Raw genomic sequence first — 23,715 nt, 5'->3', positions numbered from 1 at the left:
TGTACTGTAGTGTATTATAGTGTGATATTGAGCTACTTCTTACTAGTGGAATGTTTTCTAACTGACTGTGTAAATAAATGTATATTCTTTTACCAAGAAACCTTGAATAGTGTTTGTTTGAACTACTGTGATTGCAAGTCCTTTGTGTAACATCTAGTTCTGCTCACATCCTTCTTGAGGCAAGTCTGGCTGCTCAGCCACTGCTTCCACATAACTGTGTAGTACAGGCTTGTACCAAAGGTGAGATTGTGCTTACACCTGTAGACTTAATTGTGTGTAGTGTTCCCAAAGGGTACTGCATGCAATTCTAACAACCATCAAGCCCAACAACCGAGATTTGTTAGAGCAATGGACAACCTACAGATAGAATTAGCAGAACAGGCTAATGAAGAACAGGATCAGACTCTGGAGCATGGAAGTGCACTATGCAGACCCCTATGAAAACCCGCCAATTGATGAATATCAGTAATATGGTAGATATAGCAGGGAACATGTGAGACGGATCTATGACACGTCAGAGGGGAACGTGGCCATAAAGGTAACAGTAAGTTTGTGTGGACAGCGCATACCGTTTTTAGTCGACACAGGTGCCACAGTGAATGTAATGAGTGAGAAAGCGTATGAAGTGCTACGCTGATGACACTCAACTCATTTTCTGGCCGCCCTCGGGCCACCTCCTCTCTCTCTCTCATCTCTGATTGCCTAACTGCCATTCAAAATTGGTGTGCTGCCAATGATCTTTGTCTGAATGCTAGCAAGATGGAGATCCTCCTCATCGGCACACCATCTCCATCCTTTTCCCTCACTCTCTGGCCGGCCTCCCTTGGCCCTCCTCCTACCCCTACCTGCGAGGCTAAGAACCTTGGCGTCATCTTTGACTCCACACTTTCCTTCTCGGCCCATATCTCTGATGTCTCTAAAAAGTCAAACTTCCGACTGCACCTCCTCAGAGGTATTCTGCCTTTCCTCTATTTCCCCCAGAAGCTCATGGTATCCCAAGCTCTGGTTCTCTCTAGGTTGGACTATTGTAACAGCCTCTTTCTAAATCTACCTGCCTCTACTCTCCGCCCTCTACAACTTATCCAGAACAGGACTGTGAGGCTTGTCCTTGGCCTCAAACCCTGGGATCGTATCTCTCCAGCTTTGAAATCTCTCCATTGGCTCCCAGTGGATGCAGGGATTAAATTCAAAACCCTCTGTATTGTCCACAAGGCTTTCTGGGGCCTGGGTCCAAAATACCTTCAGCTTTCCCTCCGCAAATACCTCCCCTCTCGAGCTCTTTGCTCCTCTACCTCCAACTCCCTCATGGTCAGTCGTTTTTCAAAGAAACAAGCTGGGCGTAGATCTCTATCTTCGGCTGGGGCCTCCCGCTGGAACAGCCTCCCTGCCACTCTAAAACTTGAGGAGAACCATCTCTGGTTGCGGAAGCACCTCAAAACCTTCCTCTTTGCTTCTGCCTTCACTCCCCTTCTCCCCTGCTGATCTGCTCTCTTGGCACTGTGCACCTGGCCACCCTCTGTCCACTGGCCCCAGGTACCTGCTCACCCTGCCACCTTCCTGCACTGCCTCCTGGCACCCCCTGCACTGGGGACTGTGTCTGTACTCATACAGCCCCCACCCATTTTTCTTCTTTTTCTGCACTTATTCAGACTTACCCAGTCTGCTGCCTTAAACACAGCACTTGCCACTTGCTGGCTGCACTACCACAGTTTGCCTCAATTTTCTATTTATTTTATTTATCTGCGCTCCTCGGCTTCTGCACTTTCCACTCTCCCCCTTCCATGCACTTTTCCCCTTTTCCCTTTCCCAAGCACTTGCGCGTTCTCAATGTCACTGGGCCTAGTAAGATCGTTTTTATGTTGTGCTGTGTTCTCCCTTGTTCCCCTCCCTTGCCTAGTCGCGCTCTGAAACACTTGTGTACGAGCGCGATACAAATAAAATATCATATCATATCATGAAGGAATAGCTGATGTGTATCCCTACAGTCATCAAGAGCTCAAATTTTCCAGTGGGGAGCAACGCAACCATTGGCCTCCAAAGGACAATTTCAATGTGATCTGATCCATAAGAGAGATTGTGTAACGGTCGACATGCATGTCATAAGTAGTCCAGCAGTGGGCAGATGCCTTATTAGTTGCAAGACCGCCACAGAGTTACGGCTCATTGATGTCAAATATAATAAGTCTGAGACAATACAAGGAGTTCCACCGCAACATCATGAGCTGCGAGTAATATCAGGAGAAATATTGGATATGGAAAAGTTAAGGGAGAAATTTCCAAAGTTATTCCAAGGTGTTGGGAAGCTGAAAGGCAGTGCCATACATTTGCACATTGATCCAACATTTCTTCCGGTTCCTCAACATCCTAGACGGATAGGTTTTCATCTCCAAGCAAAGGTACCTCAGGAGTTAGAACAACTGATTGATAATGACATCATTGAAAGAGTTGACGGTCCTACACCTTGGGTATCTCCTTTAGTGGTGGTCCACAAGGCAGATGGTCGTCTTTGTCTGTGTGTGGACATGAGAATCCCCAATACTGCAATACAAAGGGACAGACATCCCGGACCCAATATTGAGGACATGATCATTCGACTAAATCAGGCTACCCGATTCACGAAGTTGGACTTAAATCAAGGGTACCATCAATTGATGATTGATCCTGAGTCTAGACCAATAGACCACTTTTACCACACATGAAGGGTTGTTTAGATACAAGCGCCTAAGTTTTGGCATTTCTTCTGCTGCAGAAATATTTCAAGAAACAATCAGGAGGATCATAGCACCAGTAAAGAATGCATTTAATTATAGTGACGATATACTGGTATATGGTATTACTCAAAGTCAGCATGATGATGCATTGAAACAGCTGTGTGAAATCCTGCAGGATAATGGTCTAACTTTGAAAGGCCCCAAGTGTGATGTGAATAGGCATAGTCTGTGTTTTTTTGGTCACATATTTTCAGAGAATGGAATCAAAGCAGGCCCGGATAAAGTGAATGCCATACTGGGAATGGAGGCCCCGAAAGATGTACCGGAGGTGAGATCCTTTTTGGGAATGGCGGGGTATTGTGCAAGGTATTTACCTCACTATGCAACGTTGACTGATGCACTCAGGCAGGTATTAAAGAAAGATGTGGCATTTGTATGGAATGAGAATTGCAGAAAAGGTTTTGAGATGATAAAAGAAGAACTGACTAGATATAGGCAGCTTGCCTCTTTTAATCCGGATTGGGAAACTGAAATCACATTGGATGCTAGTCCGGTAGATCTGGGTGCTATTTTGGCTCAGACAGAGCCGGAAAAGGGACATGTAAGACATATTGTGGCACATGCTAGTAGGGCTCAGAACACCATTGAGCAGGCATATTCACAAGCCGAGAGCAAGAGTCTGGCTGCTGCATGGGTATCATTTTATTATTGGCAGGCCATTTACTCTCATTACAGATCATCAGGCCCTCTTGTCACTCTTTGGGAACCCCAGAGTTAAGAGTACTCTGCGCATAGAGAGATGGGGCATACGATTACAGGAGTATGATTATAGCATCATTCACAAGCCGGGAAAGGAAGCCAAACCAGCAGATTATTTGTCCGGGCATCCTAATGGGGGACCGGAAATTGAGATGCAAAAAGAAGCGGAAGAGTACATCTCATACCTGTCTCTTAATGCTTTACCACCGGCAATCACGAAGGAGTTGTTTATGGAGAAGAGCAAAGCTGATCCCATAATTCAAGTAGCTGTTCGGCTTACCAGAGCTGGCAGGTGGAGATGTTTGGACATGGAACAAGTCGCAGAAGACGGGGTGGATAGAAGAGATCTCTGGAGATTGGCAAGAGTGAGCAGTGAACTGTCTGCAACTGATCAAGGGGTGTTGCTTAGGGGGAGTCGGCTAGTAGCCCCAAAAGGTTTGCGGAAAGTCCTTGTGATGTTGGCACATGAGGGTCAACGTGGGATTGTGAATACGAAGAAGATACGGAGAAACCAGGTATGGCTTCCGCACATTGATGTCATTGTTGAAGATACTTTGCAACACTGTTTTGCCTATTAGGTGACGGCACCTAGCACTAACACAGGCCGCTCGGTGATCATTAGCTCGCCACTCTATAATGTAGACATCAGAGCGACTGACAGGGAGGCGGGGAACAGTCGAGAAGGTTCCCTTCCACCGCCACTAATCCTGCTACAAGCCAGTTACTAGCCCCTTATCAGTTCAATGCAGGGGTCAAGTCCTAAAAATGAAAGTGGGGGGACTCATCAACAAACGCAATGAAATGTGATGTTGCCAGAAATTAGCATATCAAGGGGAAAGAAGCACATTTCATTAAATTGGCTTTGCATAACCACGCAAATAGCACAGGACGAATGGCATTTGCCTTTCATAAAATCAACACACGCACAAAACCAAGAGAGGATATTTTCTTCTAATGGTGTTTTTGAAAACGTTAAAAGGTGTGCCTGTTTTAAACTCCAAGAACCAGCCTCTAGTTAGTCACCAGCTCTGTGTTGGCTCTGATGCTGCGTTTCACTTTGCTAACGCGAGCGTGATATATTGGGGCGGGGGAGGGGGGCGGTGGTTCATGGCCTCGACGTGCGTTTGCCACGTTTGTGGCAGTTCCAGGCTTTCCGCAGAAACGCGGACAGCAATGATTACAGTGCTTAGGAACTCAAGCATCGAGTATAAAGCGCTATTTAAATCCCCAGATGTGTCTGTCTCTGCAGCGAGCGGGAGAAGGGGGAGCAGACTCCATGCGCTGGCCTGCACCGCCACCTGCTGGCAGGACTTTCTACATGCAGTTGCATGCCTGCATGCATGCAGACATGCACACTGTCACACGGGCAGCCAGCCCGGCAGCATGGCGCCCCCTTGCTCTTGGCTTGTGCTTTGATGCCCTTCTCATGAGCACGGGGGTCTTCTCCACGGAACAGCTGTTCAAACTCAACGTTATACTTCTACTGCCCCCCCCTCATATTCCCTCTCATAACGATGCCAACAGGACAACGACATCACACCTCCACCCCCCACCCCCGCTTTCTTTAAAACGCCATTCTATTTAACATGTTATAAACATAAAAATTGAAAGAGAATCGCCCATAGGGTCACAGTGCCCCCGCCACTGCCCCCCCCGCCGCATCACCAACCCTCCCAAGCCCCCTCAAAATCAATTATAGTAAGAGCATCCCCCCCACCCCCCTGGGGGGGATGTCTATTTCTGTTCATTGGTGGGCTGCGACCCACGTGTGTTAAGGGGCGAGGTTACCACCCAAGGGCAGTTTAGAGTCTCACTGTGATGCAGTAAAGACGTGTTGCACCCCAGCTCCGTGTCGGCCTAATCATTGTGTGAATGATTGAGTGATCGATGACTTAGCGTGAGGCGGTCCATGTGGAGGAATATTACATTGGCGACGAGGCGGGCACGAGGTCCCACCGTGCCTGCCATCATCAGGTCCACCACGCTCGTGGTGTAATGCCTGACACCACTGGAAGCGCAGTACCCTACCTGTCGGAGAAGTCCGATGCAGTGGGTTGGAGCGCGAAGACTCCCCACCGTCGGGACAAGCCCCTCCCCGCGCAAGCATCTCCCGAGCTCCGGCGCACACACTTCCCGCGGGTGGAGCAGCTGCGACGGCTCCCCGCGTGGCGGATCCTCCGGGCGGTGGAGAACGGATTTCTCCCGCCAACGGCAATGACAGCGAGGCCAACTGCGCACGCTGAAATACTGGCAGGTAGAGCAGTAACTCCCTGCTCACGCATTCCGGGTGGTAGAGGAGCACTGGCCTCCCACCGACGGCAATGAGCAAAGACGAGCGGTGGAGGCACGAACCTTCCGCTCCAACGAGAGCACATCAAGGGGTAAGCACAAGCGCTCCCTTTTCTCTTTTCTTCTCTTCACCTCCACAAGGCCCAACAGCGCACGCAATAACACCACGGCTGCAGATCAGGGCCTCCAGCAAGACACTAGGCCTCACAAGCCCGCGCACATGTGGCACAGCGCCCCCCCCCGGTTGGCGCGCAAAATTGCAACGCACAAGGCGGGAAAGCGCCTGCAAGCTGCCTACAAACTAGAGCAGTGCCCTCTTTGGCGCCAAGGCCCCACCGAACTAGATCAAAGAAACTTCTATTCAGCACATTCATAGGAAAACTCAAGTGCAACGTCACTTCATGAGCGGCTCAGAAGGAGAATCATTAACAGTTCCTGTGACTCCAGCCAGAACAGGACACCGGAAAATGACAGACAGCCTACTAACAAAGCTGCCAGCAAATTTCGACCTCACTGACACCGGACTCTTGGATCAAGGTGGAAGAGGTGGCTGAGGGACTTCGAAGTGTGTTTAAAAGCGGCAGGTACATTAGAGGATGAACAGAAACTCAACCTGTTAAACCATGCCGTGGGACCGAACGTGCGAGACATCCTTGAAGAAATACCGGAAGGAAACATAGACACATACACTAAGCTGAAGACAACGCTCACGGAATACTTCACACCCCACACAAATGTGGACTATGATCGACACATATTCCACACTACCAAACAGAACAAAGGCAACAAAGGCGAAACCATAGATGCATTCGTCATGAGACTTCGAGCAAAAATGAAACACTGTGATTTCAACAACTACACCAACGAGGAGGCCCTCAGGTCACAAATAATAGTGGGGTGCGAAAGCGCTGACTTCCGCAAACGACTGCTGCAACAGCCGCGCAGCCTAGAAGAAATCCTACGCCTGGCGCAATCTGACGCTGCTCTCGCCGCACAAGTTGATGGCCTGGACGACATAAAGATCACCCACGGAAAACATGAGAGCCTCAACAAGCTAGAGGGGACGGCAAGAAACAGTGACCCTTTCTGTTACCGGTGTGGACATGAATACCCCCACGAAGGAACGTGCCCTGCAATGGGTCAGAACTGCTCCGCGTGCGGCGGGGAAAGCCATTACAAGGCCGTGTCTTTAATATTCCGCAGCAAAATGAGAGGGCTGACACCCCACTACCACCGGGGAGCATACCAGCCCCATGAACAAGGGCGCCACAAACACCACGACGAACAACCAGAAAGAAGGCAAGACAGAAGAGACTGGAGGGAGAGCAAGACCCTACCCTCAAAAACCAGGAGAAGACCCCGAAGATATGTACAGTGCCTCATGGAGCAATCACAGTCTGACAGTGTGTCAAGCGCATCATCAGATGAGAGGGCCCATCGACCAAAAAGACAACTGGAAACGCTGCGGAAAAAGGGATATCTATACGCACTAGGAAATAGTACGGCAAAAGAACATAGCCCAATACTCAGAATACAAGTGAACCAGACGGCGGCTGAATTTCTAATTGACACAGGGGCGACCGTGAATGTAATCAGTGAAAACGTCTATGAAAGCATACCAAACGCCCCTCGCCTGCAACCAGCTCGAACACTTATTTATCCATACGGCTCAAAGACCCCCTTGGCATGCAAAGGATTCTTCATAGCATCGTGTCGATATAAAGAACATAAAAAAAATATCCCCATGCACGTGCTGGAAGCGGCCACTGAGAGCGGATGCATACTGAGCTATCAAGCAGCCATAGAGATGGGACTCATCCACATATTATATCGCCTCATGGTACACAAATATCTAGACCCCACAGCAAGCATAGACCAAGTCTTTCCATCACTATTCAAAGGCCTTGGCAAATTAAAGGACAGACAGATCGAGCTCCACATCGACACCAGTGTCCCACCCGTAGCCCAACATTAACGGGGAATCCCCATCAACATTCAGAAACAAGTTGAAAACGAACTGACCAAATTGCTGGAGGCAGACATCATTGAGCCAGCGGAAGGCCCCAATCCATGGGTCTCTCCCATCGTGCCGGTGCCAAAAAGAGACTCCCAAGACATCAGAATATGTGTAGATATGAGGAGACCAAATGAGGCCATTCTAAGGGAACGCCACCAAGCCCCTCGAATAACAGACATGGTGCATCTCTTGAATGGGTCGACCATGTTCTCAAAACTGGACCTAAACAAAGGGTATCACCAGCTGGAACTCTGCAAGAGCTCTCGCTATATAACAACGTTCGCTACCCACCTGGGACTTTTCCGTTACAAGTGACTAAGTTTTGGGGTGTCGTCCGCGGCTGAAATTTTTCAAGCAGAGATTCACAATGTCATCAAGCACGTGCCAAACTGTTTGAACTACAGTGACGACATCCTGGTCTTCGGCCAAAATCAAGAGCAACACGATGACACGCTAATGAGAGTGTGCATGGCCTTAGAAGACGCACGGCTCATATTAAACAAGGAGAAATGTGAATTTCGCAAGAAAACACTCAGTTTCTTTGGACACATATTTTCGGAGAAGGGCATGACACCAGACCCAGAGAAAGTCAGTAGGCTCCGAGAAGCCAAGCCGCCCACCACCACCTCGGACCTCAGGTCATTCTTGGGACTTGCAAGTTACCACCAGATATATAAGAGATTTCGCCTCCATCAGCGAACCTCTCCGAGCACTCACCAAGCTCAACACAGAATTCGTCTGGTCACCTCAATGCCAAGAGGTGTTTCAAATCATCAAGGATCGCATCTCCGACGCCCGAAATATGGCATACTTTGACCACAAGAAGACCACAGAACTCATCGTTGACGCCAGTCCAGTTGGCCTAGGCGCCATTCTAACACAACTGGACGACAGAGAGGAAAGCGGAAAGCACATAATATCCTATGCCAGTCGAAGCCTCTCCAAAACCGAGCAAGCCTACTCTCAGGCGGAGAAGGAAGGTTTGGCCGTGGTCTGGGCCTGTGAACATTTTCACTTGTTCCTGTATGGAAAGCCTTTTGTAGTTGTAACGGACCACCAGGCCCTCATCTTCATATATGGCAACCCTCAGGCAAAAATGCCGCCCAGGATAGCTCGATGGGCACTTCGACTACAAGACTATCAATTTACCATCACACACAGGCCAGGGAAAGAGCAGAACCCGGCAGACTTTCTCTCGAGACACCCAAAGGACACATGCGGACCAGAACACTCCATAGCCGACCAGTACACAAGATATGTCATCCACAGCAACACGCCACAAGGACTCGACATGGATCACATAACTCATGAGTCCAACTCTGACCAAGGGATACAAGTAATTCTACGATGCCTAGAAACAGGGCGATGGAAACATGCCAAACAGATTCGAGAGACAATGAATGAGGACGTGAAACATGACATCACATGCTTTCTAGCCGTGAAGGAGGAACTCGCAAAATCAGACGAAGGGTTGCTGCTAAAGGGCACCAAGCTCGTAATTACACGCAGCCTGCGGCAGAAGGTACTAGAACTCGCCCATGAAGGACACTGAGGGATCGTATCTACCAAAAGAATGCTAAGGCAGAAATTATGGTTTCCGCAACTAGACACCTCAGTGGAAGAACTACTGAAAGACTGCCCTACCTGTGCGCTTGTAAAGCCACACACATCCCCTGAACCCCTGAACATGACCGCACTGCCTGAAGGAACATGGGAGGAAATAGCTGTCGATCATTTTGGGCCCATGGAAGGGGGAGAATACATTCTGGTGGTAGTGGACGAATACTCAAGGTACCCTGATCTACAGATAGTCCCATCCACATCAGCACATCATACCATACCCGCCCTAGATCAGAAGTTCGCTATCTACGGAGTACCCAAGGTAGTGAAGTCCAACAATGGACCTCCATTCCCGGGGCAAGACTTCCAAAGATTTGCAGAATACATGGGTTTTCGGCACCGAAAAGTGACACCTCTGTGGCCACAAGCAAATGGTACAGTAGAAAGATTTATGAGCAACATTAAGCGCACCATACAAATTGCACGCATCACTGGAGAGCCAGTCGAGAAGCTGCTATACCAATTCATGCGTGACTACAGAAACATGCCACACAGCACCACTGGGAAGACACAATCGGAAGTGATGTTTGGGCGAGCGATTAAAACACGAATACCACATGTGGCAGTTGACGAAGATAAATATGACAAGGACAGAGAAATGAGAAAGAAAGGCAAACACATGAAGGAGAACATGAAAAGGACCGCGGATACCACCCGACGAGCCAAAGCGAACGACTTAGCACCAGGAGACCTGGTGGTGGTCCGCCATCCTCAGCATCGGAAAAACATAGCCCCGTTCAGCGAGGAACCACTATCATCGTCAAAAGGAAGGGATCACTCATCACTGTGGAGGGAGACAGTAGGTCCATAACGAGAAACTCATCTCACTTTAGACGGATGCCGGGAGCCCCAGTCATGGGCGACGCAAACCAGAGTGACGATTTCACTCAATGGGATGCTCCTTATGAAGGAGACAGAGAAGACTCTGAAGGAGACATGGCACCAGATACCTGGACAGACCCGCCTGTCCGAGCAGAGTGTCGATCAACGAGAACGAGAAAGAAACCCCATCGCCTCATTGAAGAAATTAACTGAGGGCAGGACATAAAGTTTAGTGACGGGAGGGTGTGGTGTCGCCACTCTTGTCTGCAATTAGAGGCCGAGTCCTCTGTCTATTTCTGTTCATTGGTGGGCTGCGACCCACGTGTGTTAAGGGGCGGGGTTACCGCCCAAGGGCAGTTTAGAGTCTGACTGTGATGCAGTAAAGACGTGTTGCACCCCAGCTCCGTGTCGGCCTAATCATTGTGTGAATGATTGAGTGATCGATGACTTAGCGTGAGACGGTCCACATGGAGGAATATCACACTAGGGATGGATCACCTCACCTGTCTTCAAAGGCTGCCCATCCCCCACAACAGGCAACACTCAGGTGAGTGACGTGATGCCTCTTAATTGCAGCACTGACTCCCTGGTTAGGGTATCACCCCTGGGGGTACCCCAATACCCCCACATTTCCCCCACAGGAAGCTCTGGACCCCTGACCTGGGGCTGACTCCCCCAATGCAACCGCTATCCCACCCCCCCTCCGCCTCAGATTGTATTGCTTCTTCCCACACCCTCTGCCCCCCAACTGATCCCGTTCCATCTACCGAGCTATGTTTTTCCCACACTCCTCCATCATGGGTCATGTATGTGAACTTTTCCATCAAATGGTTTTCCCACACTATCCTAAGCCAATCCCCCTTTTCCAGAACTCCTGTCCCCTTCCAAATCTGTGCTGCTCTTATCCTCCCTGCCCGGAGCAGAGCCTCCGACATTCTAGGAAACCTGCAGGTATCAAACCCCACTGGCAATACCCCCAATAGTACCGGGAGAGGGCCCATCAAAATCGGGATCCCATTAGTGTCCTTAATCCAGCTGAGCAACTCAGCCCAAAAGATGTGGATACGCAGAAACTCCCACCACATGTGGATACACACACGTCCCACCACATGTAGATACGCAGACACTCCCACCACATGTAGATATGCAGACACTCCCACCACATGTAGATACGCAGACACTCCCACCACATGTGGATACGCAGACACTCCCACCACATGTGGCTATGCAGAAACTCCCACCACATGTGGATACACAGACACACCCACCACATGTGGCTACGCAGAAACTCCCACCACATGTGGATACGCAGACACTCCCATCACATGTAGATACGCAGACACTCCCACCACATGTGGATACGCAGACACTCCCACCACATGTAGATACGCAGACACACCCACCACATGCGGATAGGCAGACACTCCCACCACATGTAGATAGGCAGACACTCCCACCACATGTAGATAGGCAGACACTCCCACCACATGTGGATAGGCAGACACTCCCACCACATGTGGATAGGCAGACACTCCCACCACATGTAGATAGGCAGACACTCCCACCACATGTGGATAGGCAGACACTCCCACCACATGTAGATAGGCAGACACTCCCACCACATGTAGATAGGCAGACACTCCCACCACATGTGGATAGGCAGACACTCCCACCACATGTAGATAGGCAGACACTCCCACCACATGTAGATAGGCAGACACTCCCACCACATGTGGATAGGCAGACACTCCCACCACATGTAGATAGGCAGACACTCCCACCACATGTAGATAGGCAGACACTCCCACCACATGTAGATAGGCAGAAACTCCCACCGCATGTGGATAGGCAGACACTCCCACCACATGTGGATACGCACACACCCACCACATGTAGATATGCACACTCCCACCACATGTAGATACACAGACACTCCCACCACATGTGGATACACAGACACTCCCACCACATGTGGCTACGCAGAAACTCCCACCACATGTGGATACACACACGTCCCACCACATGTAGATACGCAGACACTCCCACCACATGTGGATATGCAGACACTCCCACCACATGTGGATACGCAGACACTCCCACCACATGTAGATACGCAGACACTCCCACCACATGTGGCTATGCAGAAACTCCCACCACATGTGGATATACAGACACACCCACCACATGTGGCTACGCAAAAACTCCCACCACATGTGGATACGCAGACACTCCCATCACATGTGGATATGCAGACACTCCCACCACAAGTGGATACGCAGACACTCCCACCAGATGTAGATACGCAGACACACCCACCACATGTGGATAGGCAGACACTCCCACCACATGTAGATATACAGATACTCCCACCACACGTGGATAGGCAGACACTCCCACCACACGTAGATAGGCAGACACTCCCACCACATGTAGATAGGCAGACACTCCCACCACATGTGGATACGCAGACACTCCCACCACATGTAGATAGGCAGACACTCCCACCACATGTGGATAGGCAGACACTCCCACCACATGTGGATAGGCAGACACTCCCACCACATGTGGATAGGCAGACACTCCCACCACATGTGGATAGGCAGACACTCCCACCACATGTGGATACGCAGACACTCCCACCACATGTGGCTACGCAGAAACTCCCACCACATGTGGCTACGCAGAAACTCCCACCACATGTGGATATACAGATACTCCCACCACATGTGGATAGGTAGACACTCCCACCACATGTAGATAGGCAGAAACTCCCACCACATGTGGATAGGCAGACACTCCCACCACATGTGGATACGCACACACCCACCACATGTAGATACGCACACACCCACCACATGTAGATACGCACACTCCCACCACATGTAGATACACAGACACTCCCACCACATGTGGATACACAGACACTCCCACCACATGTGGCTACGCAGACACTCCCACCACATGTGGATCAACGCCCCCCATTTCCCACAGCCTCTTGCGCAGAGAGCCGACGCACCTGGGAACATTTTAGAGAACCTCGCCGAGTCCCTGTGCCACCCATGGAGAATCTTGAAGTTATGCTCCATTGCGTGCATCGACAGGTTACCATTAAAGACCACCTTAGAGATTTTATCCCAGAGCTTTTCCAGGAAAGACCTTCCCACCAACTGTTCCCAGAAGTCTTTGAATCTTCTCCTACCCTTTGTTCGTGGGACAAGCAGGGCCTGGTATAGTTTTGAGATCCTGCCCTTCCTAGATGTCGCAGTCTCCAACACACTCTCGAAGGGGGTGAGGTCGCTCAACAGATTCCCTGCCCACTCTGGGTCAAGCAGTAACCCTTTCAGCTGAATATATTGGAAAACCCCCAGGTTCTCCTTCCCCAATATGTTTCTTCTTCATAGTTCTTAACCTTACCCCCCTCCAGCAGGTGTCCGATCCTCTCCAACCCAGAGTCCGAACGATTTGGTGCTCCGTGAAGGTTCCTCATGCCCAGCCTGAGTGACCCCCAAACCAAACTTAACGGGGAGGGCCAAGGAAACAGCTCCCCGTTATCCCTTGAAGAGGACCACGTTCTCCAAAGGACCCCAAGAGTCGGGTGATCACGCAGTGTCTTCAGAATCTGTCTCTGCGGCGCCCAAAGATAGTCCCTCACCTTTTTCAGGAAGGTTGCATAATCCTCCAGGTAGGTCCAATAACTACTAAACTCCTCCAACATGTGTTCTAACATGACACGCAACTAAGCAGCCTTAAAGTACAAGGGGAAATCCACAAATCCAAACCCTGCATGCCACTTAGGCAGGCTGAGTGCCTCCTGCCCTATCCTCGGCCTCCCCTTCTGCTGGAACGAACCTCAGCCACATATTCATCACTTCCTTGAGAAACACCTCGGCGGGCAGGCGGGATCATCTGGAAGAGGAATAGTAGCGGCGGGAGAGCATTATTTTGACCACAGCCGTCCTCCCCGTGCATGACAATGTCAATTCCACCACTGCCTCAGATCTTTCCTCACCCCTGACAGAAGCCGGTCGTAGTTCAACCGCTGCAACTGAGCAAGATTAGAGGGTATGAGGAACCCCAAATAAGTGAGTGAACCTGACACCCTTCGAAGCTTCACCCTGGGCATTCCCCCTTGGTCCGCCCTCATCCCTCTCCCAACGGGAGCAGAGAGGACTTGGAATAATTGATCTTCAGTCCTGACCACTTTCCGTAATCTTTTAACGCCCACAACAAAGCCTCTAGTGAATTCCCCTCATGCGCGATCAGGCACACCTTAAATTCCATGCCTTGCATTGCTATACCCCTAATCCCCTGAGACCCCTTATAACCTCAGCTAATGGCTCACTAACCAGGGCAAAGCGGAGAGGGGAGACCTGGCATCTCTGGCTCGTCCCCCTGGATAGCGAAAACTCCCACAATATCAACCCATTGACTGATACCCACGCTGTAGGCTCTCTATACAAGGCCTTTGCCCAATCTCAGAAATTGGTCCTGAATCCCATTTTCACCAAAACACCCTGGAGAAAGCCCCACTCCACCCTGTCGAAGGGTTTCTCCAAGTTGAGTGAGACCAGGCACCCCGGGATCAAATATTATCCGCTCCCTGCCTACCCCTAACAAACCCCACCTGGTCGCAGTGAATCAATGAAGGAGAGGATCCGATCCAGTCTGTTCCCCAGAACCTTTCCCAAGGTCATTATTGAGTGGGGGATGGGCCTGTATGAGGCACACTTACTGCAGTCTTTTCCTTCTTTGAGGATAACCGAGATCAACGCCTTACCCAAAAGCACCCAGATGAACACTCTAGCCAGTATTGGGGCCAATGTGGACCTAAACATCTTATAAAAGCGCATGGAACAGCCGTGCTCACCCAGAGACTTTCCCCTTTTTATCCCTTTAATGGTAGCCAAGACCTCCTTTACTGAGATTGGGTCATCCAACGCCTTAGCTTCCTCCTTCGGGAGCCTGGACAATTCCACCCACTCCAAGTACAACTGTATCCCCTCCGGAGACCCCCCTCTTTCTGACATATAGAGGGCAGCATAGAAATCTGCAAACTGTTGTGCGATACCCTTATTAGACCGAACCTTCGTCCCCTCTGCGAACTCTATCACATTCACCATTATGGCCTTGGTTTAGGCTCTCATCCTCCACGTCATAAGCTTGTCCGCTCTCTCCGCCTTCTCATAATAGTTTTGTATAAGCCGTTTAAGTGCCCAGTCCGGTGTGTAGGCTACTAATGCCTGGAGCTCTGCTCTACACGCTTTAGGTTCTTTCAGTCTTCCTGCACTAACCCCTCTGTGCCCCCCCCTACCAGGGGTCTTAACTCATCCATCCTCTCCCGGGTCCTTCTTTCTTTTCCCCCATTGTTTTTTTAGCTCTTGATCCCATCTCTATCAAGACCCCCTGCAACGCGGCTTTTAACCCCTCCCACAGCATATCGATGGAGACCTCCGTGGTATCATTGAATTGAAAGTGTTGCTTTCTCCTCTGAAGTAACACTTGCCCCACCTCCTTTTCCATAAGCAGATAGTCATTGCAGAACCAAACACCCTTGTCTGGACCCTCTGTCCCTCACCCCCACCTCTGCTAACACCAAATCGTGGTCTGGCCACAGGATTTCCACCGTTGACGTCTTCTGAACCTCAGGTAACGTATTCACATCCACCAAAAGCCAGTCGATCCTTGAGAAGGGCTCATGGGCCGCCCCAAAAAATTGAAAGGTGCCTGGCTGAACCATCCCCCTCTCTTCCCCACTGCTCCCACCTCCCACACATCAGCAAGACTCTCCATACAAGGCCCTTACTCAATCCCGGAAATTGGCCGTAAACCCCATTTTCACCAACACACCTCGGAAAAAGCCCAACTCCACCCTGTCGAAGAGTTTCTCCAAGTTGAATGAGACCAGGCAACCCGGGACCCATTGCTGTCCCGAAATGTACATAACTCCCCCTTCCTAACTGCCTCCTCCCTCTCCCTTTTCACACTCAACCTGTCCATCACTGGATACAGGACCCTATTAAAATCACCCCAACCAGGAGGATGCCCTCTGTGAATTGTTGGAGGTACCTTCTCACGGTATCCCAAAAGGTCCCTTGCCCTTTTCTGGGGCAAAACATTGAACCCAACGTCACCTTATTATCTTGCATCAGTCCCTTCACAAAAATAAATTGTACCCCCTTATCAGGTACCACATCCCTCTTGTCAAACACACACCCCGCCCGTCCTAACAGGAAAGCGACTCCCGCTCTTTTGCCCTCGGCCCCTGAGGAAAAATAAGATTCTGCAACACCCCCCCTATTACTCATTCTATTTTCCCCTCTAGAATTGAGACCCTTAACGTTCAGGGAGCCCAATGGTACCACAATATTTTCACCCCCAATCCCTGAGCTTCTTGAATTTCACTAGGCCCGCCCCCCCCCCCGAACCAGTCCCTCTACCCACAACAGCGCTGGCCTCCGTGACAAGTCTTCCAGCAAGTGACATACAAGGAATGACATCGAGACATCACATGAAACCCAACCAAGTTAGTCCCCCCCTTCTGTTGAATTCAGAACCCGCTACCCACCCCCCACCCCCCACCCCCCACCCCATCACTATCCCACCCCAACACCCTGAAGAATCAGACCACCAGGAACTCTGAACTCCCCTCATTCTATCCCACCACCTCCAACCCACTAACACCTACTTAACTGTAGCAAACCCTTCCTGTGATTACAGAAAGGGGACAAAAAGAACACCTGACCCAACATTCCCCTATCCCAACCACCCACCCACCCGTCTAGTAAAACCTATTAGGGGCAAACAATAAAAAAGTTTTTTTTTTTTTTTTAAAACGTAGTTTTGGGTGGGGTGGGACCACTAGTCACCAGGGTTTTTTTCAATGGGGGTGGCCCTCTCCCCCCCACCCTAGGTGGATGGGGGGCACCTTATTTTGCCCTCCCTGTGGGCAGATTTCTGCCCCTAGGAAGGGGTACATGAGATGCCCTCCATCCATTTGGGGTGGGGGGAGAGGCCACTGCAAGTATTGGCAGAGCCACCCCTCCCAAGCCTGGTTCAGTACGTTTTGACACCCCCATGGGGGCAGATGGTCACACACATCTGCCCATCTGCCCCTAGGGAAGAGCAAAACAAATATATATATATATATATATATATATATATATATATATATATATATATATATATATATATATATATATATATATATATATCAGAACTTGTTTTTGGTGGGGATGGAGGGCCCACTAGACCACCAGGATTTTTTGTGTTTGAAAGGGTGGGTGGCCCTCTCCCCCCACCCTAAGTGGATGGGGGAACCTTATGTAGCCTTCCTTCGGGACATATTTCTGCCCCTAGGAAGGAGTACATGAGATGCGCCCATCCATTTGGGGCTAGGGGGCCACTGCAAATATTGGCAGAGCCACCCCCCAAGCCTGGGGAAGTACGTTCCCCCCCCCGGGGGCCGATGGCCACACACATGTGCCCATCTGCCCCTAGGAAAGGGGCAAAACAAAAATAAAACAAATTATAACTTGTTTTGAGTAGGTGTGGGGGCCCACTGAACAACCATAGATGTTTTAGTGGAAAGGGAGATGGCCCTCTCCCCCCATCCCAAATGGATGGGGGCATCTACTGTAGCCCTCCATGGGGGCAGATTGCTAGCACAATCTGCCCCTAGGAAAGAGGCAAAACAAAAACAAAAATAAATAAAAAAAGAACTTGTTTTGAGTGGGTGTGGGGGTCACTAAACCACCATGGATGTTTTTAGTGGAAAGGGGGTGCTCGCGGGTGTTTTCTTTTCAGAAAAGCATGGGGTTCTCTGTTTTCATTGGTGGCTTTGACACCCTAGGCCCAAATCTGTAGGCTGTCCACATGAGCAAAATCTGCTTTGCCGAAAGACTTGGGGTTATCAGTGGGTTAGCGTTTTCCCTTTGCGCCGAGGTAGGTGCATCCGCACGTGAGGTGCCGTTTTTGTTGCGACACCTGTGGAAACGTGGGAAGGTAGGACATCTGTTGTTGGCGGCATGTTTCGGTGGTGGGCAGAGGGAAATGTCTGAAATTTGGAGGAAAAAAACACAAGTTTCAGACATTTCACTCTGGCCACCCACTGAACCACATCGCCAACAAGACATGTCCTACCATCCTGTGTTCCCACAGGTGTCCCGACGAAAATGGTACCTCACGTGTGGATGCACCTGCCTGGGCGCAAAGGGAAAAGGCTAAACCACTGGTAACCCCCAAAGGGTTTGGGGAGACAACCTACAGATTTGGGCCTAGGGTGTCGAAGCAACGAAGGAAAACAGGGAACCCCATCCATTTCCTAAAAGAGGACACCCGTGGGAATCCACAGAGGTCTGACTTGCATGAATCGCCCGAGAATGTATTACCAGAATGTATTAATGTATTAGTGTTTTAGGCTTTTCCCTTTGCCCCCAGGGTAGGTGCACCCACACATGTGAAGTACCGTTTTCATCAGGAATCCTCTGGGAACGCGGGAAGGGAGGCCATGTGTTTTTGGCTGCGTGTTTCGGTGGGTGACCAGAGTGAAATGTGCGAAAATTGTGTTTTTTTTCTGTCATTTGCCCTATTTCCCCCCCAAACTATGGAATTTTTCCCTACATAGTTGTTGCCAGACCTGCACAAATCACCCCTTCCTACACTTGGAATATTGTCTACTTTTCAGAAATGTATGCCTTTCTGGCTTCCCATTCAGCTTTCCTACCCTTTTCTTCGATGCCGTCCACGCATGTCCTATTGGACAAAAAAACGCCAAAATCGCCTACCTCTCACAAAACGGCTGATTAGCATATCAAAATATGTTATTTTGGTTTCCTCTCAATCTGTTCTTGAAAGCCTGGAAAATGGCGAATCCAGCACAGCAAGCCATGTGTTCCTAGCTCTTACAAGGAAAACACCACAGGCTTCTTTGTAAAACATTGTATTTTCATTTTTTTTTTAAAAACCCAAATGTTCTCCTTTTGGTTATTTTCTCTCACCCCCCCACAGCAAACTAGGATTCCTGGGTAGCGTTACGACCGCCTACATGTGGCAAAAAAGGGGCCAACTTTGGCTGAAATATCTCATGTAACAAAGAAGTTACAAGGGTTTGAATGGCGACATACCGAAATCACCAAAAAAGGCCTTGGAACTGGGGCGAAATACCCATGGCAGTTAAGGGGTTAAGACGGTAAAGCCCCAGAGGAGAAATCATTTGTAAGGTAGCTCAGTTAGTTAATGCTCGAAATGCAGATTGTGCACAGGAATATGTAACACCTGTGTTCACTTCCTGGCTTAATCTTCCGGTGGGATAATAGGCAGAGTGAATGCATTCAGCTTCCGTTGCAACACAGCATTTTCCAGGTCAATTGGTTCAGAAAAAGTGGTGGAAAACACTATTACTGTCGCTTTTTCTAATTAGCCAGATTTTCGTGCATTTGCTGGGTGGAGTTCGGGAGCCGAGTGCACATACAAGGGTATTTCCCGCTCCACCAGACAAATGTGGCCAAACTGCCAGCATGGATTCTCATTCTGGAAATAAGGAAAGGGATTCCTCTGGGATCTGCTTGGAAATTAAACCTGGTAAAAGCGGGCGGAGTCCAGAGGAAGCCATTGTCAATTCCGCCAGCAATCGCTAATTGCGCAAGGTAGTTACACTCTTCCAGAGTGACAAAGCAATGTGATTTCACCTGCCTTTTACGCTAAAATCTTCCATTTGTGGTGGAAAAGTAAAAATGTGCGCCAATGGAAGTGGTCCACTCCATGCAGTTTACTTTGCGCCTTGATGCTTGGGGGTTTTGCGTGATGCTACACATCTAATAAATAAATAAATGCATTTAACATGAGCCCAGATAACTGGCAATTTGTGATCAGAATGAGTGAGCATGGCATGTCGCTGGTAAGAGAGTGTCCTGTGCTTCTTGAGTGTGTTGGCAAATGCCCTTAATTGCCATCTCACATTAAACAGATGCTTAAACCCATCAGTGTGGATTGTACAGTAATAAGTCGACAGAAGTATTTCAAATGGCCAATTTATCTCTTTGGGTGACATTGTCAAAGTGGGAGAATGTTGCCCAGAATGTGCCACTTTCTCTGCGGAGTGAATTGTGCCCACCCTGAGGAAGAAGTGTGAAAAACCCACAAGGGCACTGTGCCCTGCTCTTTCTGTGTGTGTCTTCCCCACAGGGCGACAGATGGCGACTCAAACACGGGTAAGTCTCAGGTGGCAAGACTGTACCCTAGTTGATGTGGCAAAGGATTCCAGACTTCTGAGGCTGATAACATTAGTAGCATTGAGTTACATGCCACCTGACAGGTATGTGTGATAAAGTAGCAAAGCAGAGCTGTTAGTGGGCTAAAGCAGGAGGCAATGTGCACACCCTCAAAGGGTACGTACAACCAAAAGTAATAGGCCCCACCCCCCACCATGGCTGTAGGGGCCAGGCTCCAATCCAGGGCAAGAATGCCCTCCAATCATCCATGCCCACGAGTAGGGTACCCCTCGTTCTCCAGGAACCCCGTTGAGCAACCTCTGTGCTTTCCAGGTTATACTAACATTATTTAAAGCCAGAAGTCTAAAAGGTAATCGCTTAATTGAGCTGGAAATTAGTTCCTGGGGTGATCAAAATGCCTTAACCAAGTGCGACATCATCCCCTTCATTTATAAGCAATATGTGTGTTGTCGCGGTTCTTCATCCGCTGAATTACTGTTAGAAACAAAGGCAAGAGTTGTGTCTCTTGTGTAGGCACTAGGAAGGCAGTTGCCAGCCTCTGGCATAATATGCCCATGTTCTTCCAATATTGGCTAGCTGTTGCCCTCTTATGTCCAGGTAGAACCATTATGGCAGTGACTGGCAAATGCCTTTCCCCTTCAGACAGAAAAGCAGAAATAAGAGGCCAATTCAAGACACGGAACAAATAGAAGTTAAGACAGACTGCAGCTGCCTTTGCTGTGTTAGGGAGAATAAGTTGAGTGTTCAAGCAAGGAGGTATATATTAAGCATGCAAGAAGTGAGACAAGGGAGAGGCAAAGAAAGGCCAGAGGGGCTCTTTGAATAATGTAACTCTGCCGTCCTAGTAACATATGAGAGAATCAAATAGATCAGGCTTTGCAGCAAATGTTAAACGAGAAAGGAGCAGAGTCTAGCTCTGCATTCAGAATATCAAAGGCAAAGAAAGGCTAGGCTCTGAAGCCAGCATGAGATGGAATAAGAGGGACCAGACTCATCGTGAGAGGCTGGCCCGGCCCTCGAAGGGGCGCTAGAGGGGCAGCCCACATAGCGGGCTGCCCCTCTGGCCACCCCCCTGGGTCCACATACACCCCACCTACTAGCCATCCCGGGTTTGACACATCTGGCCGCGGACCTGGGGAGTGCTTATAAGGGGGTGGGCTTGCGATCGCTCATCCTCCTTGTTTGCTGTACCCTCTCTCCCCCCCAGAGGACAGTCAAAGCAGCAACATCACACACCTGGTCCCTCTACACCCATAACATGGCTTACTCAGAGGTACAAACAAGATTTCCTCTTTCTTTGAAACCCCCATCCTTCCATTCCAAGAGACACACACGTCTCCTTGCCCCACACAAAATAAGTAGCAACTTGCAGTTGGTAGAAAAGGTTGCAACTCCTTTATTTGCAGGAGTCCACTTACAGGTGATCTGCCTCTTAACAAGCTGGCGTCCTAGCTGTGGCCCTCTTGTTATTTCCTCTCTCTTACCATGAGCTCATAGTCAGATGATGAATCCAGAAATGCAACACACAAAGACATGTTCTTTGCTGCTGAATCCTTTCATTTTCTTCTGTTTTCTTTTCTTTTTTTCTCTTGTTTTATACAGTGATATTTGTAATTTAATACGTACTACTATTTTAATTCTAATTTTGTGAAAAGTCGAGTTCTTTGACTAAAACACAATAAATAAATAAATAAAAGTCCCCAAGATGACCCATGTCCCCCCCAGATTTTATGTGTCTCCTATGCCCTTGTATAGAAGCGAAGGGATGTAGAATTCAAGAAAATGAAAGAGTTAAAGCTGAACTAGAAATTGCATTTTGGAGGCAGAAGATATTGTTAGAGAGCACACGTAAATACGAGGAAGGCAGGTTGAAGGAGTTAGGGTTATCAAGGGAGGGGGAGCACGAAATCAGAGAGATGAAGACGAAAGAGCGCTACAACAAGTAAGCAAAGAAATAATCGAAGAACTAGATTGGGCAAGGGTAGAAGAGATAGAACGCGACGAGAAACAGAGCCGATGGGTACAGAAGGAATACACGGGGATTGGCATGGGAACGGCTGGGGTGCACCCGATGGAGGCCGTAGCACAGAGTGCAGAGGAGGGGGTAGAGGAGAATGTGACTAATTTTACAAACATTGATCTCGAAAGTGTAACAGTGCGCTACCCACTCCCACACAAATTGACATTCTCAGACAGATACTGCAGTGAGGAAGAGGAAGATAGCAATGATGTACAAAAGGAAGGGCTAAGCAAACTTTACATTACACGAACAGGCACAGGAATGTCATGGGAATGTAGGATGCAAGATGAAAGGAATGGAGGACAGCACATTGACAAAATGACTGAGGATTCAACAGCATCCGTAGCACTGCACACACTGTACACGAATAGGCTCTGAGACCTCCACATGCTCAGAAGAGATGGGGCACACAATAGGGGACAAACATGTCGGCGGGGCGGGGTGGGCACACAGGAACACAGGATGCCCCCCACGGGTCTCACAACATAGACATTACAGACATCGGAGCAGACATGGAAGATGAGAGAGGGCCTATCCAGATATGACAGTATAGGCGGTCACCTGAAGAAAGGGCTGAATATTCGCAGATGCCATTATCAGCGAGAAGGGGGACAAGGCCACAATATGTACCCTGGAAGCACACGGACAAGGAAAACATTAGGTTCAGGTTACCATCCCTAAGTGGAGGAGCAGGGAAGTGGATATACGAAATGGAAACATTGACGGCGGGGCATAGGCTGGCAGTGGGGGACGTCAAGGGGTTGCTAGTAACAATACTGGGCGACGTAGCAGATGACATCTGGATGAGGGAAGGGTTCCCAGGGGTGTTGACACAAAACAATACATGATGGGTCCCCATTCGCAAACTGCAGGCATGCGGTATGTCCGGCGCTAAGGACACAATGCTCTGACACCTCAGACATAGGGGCAATTACGTTACACAAGATGTGCGACGATGAAGATCCCGTTAGCTACATTCAAGAGATTCAAGAGCTTTGGTGCCTCGAATCTTGAGAGCCGTGGGACAAAACAGTAGCTATCTTCTATAACATCTTAATACAAGGGTTGCCAGAGCCAGTGCAAAGACAACTGAAGACATTAGTGGAAATAGAAGCAAAGGCATTGTCAGAAATTGTCATGGCCATTGGCCCGGAACCCCAGTTCCAGCACCATCAGAGAAAGAGAGCATGGGGTAACACTACCCCTTGGGGACAATACAGCAGGGAAGGCCCAGCTGGACTCAGGCCT

Source organism: Ambystoma mexicanum, chromosome 3q (genome assembly GCF_040938575.1).
Source record: "Ambystoma mexicanum isolate Mex_15411 chromosome 3q, UKY_AmexF1_1, whole genome shotgun sequence".
Classification (NCBI taxonomy): domain Eukaryota; kingdom Metazoa; phylum Chordata; class Amphibia; order Caudata; family Ambystomatidae; genus Ambystoma; species Ambystoma mexicanum.
Note: the sequence above shows the minus strand (reverse complement) of the source record.